The following is an 828-nucleotide window of genomic DNA, read 5'->3' as shown; positions in this document are numbered from 1 at the left end:
GGTAACCTTAGCTATTCCGGATATCGTAATTCTGTATATAGTCAAGTTTCAGACTATATTTGGAATCAACGGACATTTCCCGGTAAACCCCGAAATGATCGAAGAAAAAAAATCATGTATCCACCTAAATACTTAATAATTATAATATTAATCCTGGTGCAGAGCAGGGTTTACAATTTTTTCTCCCTGCGCACCCTTCGACCTCTCCTCGTATTATCCTCGTATTCCCTTCATTTGTTTACATTTACACTACTCTAAGTAACATTTTGATATAAAACCTTAAATAAATGAATGACAAATTAAAAAGAAAGAATCGCGGTAAACCCATATATTACCTACATTATGACAAAACAAATGCTGCTCAAGAGAGAGAGAGAAAGTACTGCCTGTTTGTACGAATTCAAAATAATATCCACGTAATTTAGCACACGGTTTCCCTCGTTTTTATAACCTGGTGCATAACATTTCTCCTAGGAGATATTATAATGCACGAATTAATATAGTAACATAGCCTTATAGTAACACTTTTCTAACAGTGCCAACGTACACGAGGTTACATAGCTTGCCAGTGCGTAATATATGGCGACACAGATGTAATCAGTGCTGTAGGGACGTCAGCCTGACTCGATTTGATATTTTGTAGTTTTCTTTCCAAAAGCTGTCAGACATAATAAACCCCGAGCGCATTCCATGTTAAAAAAATAATGTAGAGTAATTTACCATACAATGTAAAGTTTCAAATGAAAGATGATTTATTTTATGATCTTATAAACCTTTCACTCGCTGTCCTTCCATCTTTAGTCAAATCGTGGACTGAAACGATTGTCG

This window comes from Penaeus monodon, chromosome 21 (genome assembly GCF_015228065.2).
Source record: "Penaeus monodon isolate SGIC_2016 chromosome 21, NSTDA_Pmon_1, whole genome shotgun sequence".
In the NCBI taxonomy this organism is placed as follows: Eukaryota; Metazoa; Arthropoda; class Malacostraca; order Decapoda; family Penaeidae; genus Penaeus; species Penaeus monodon.
The sequence above is the reverse complement of the archived record's forward strand: the minus strand, read 5'-3'. Positions refer to the sequence as shown.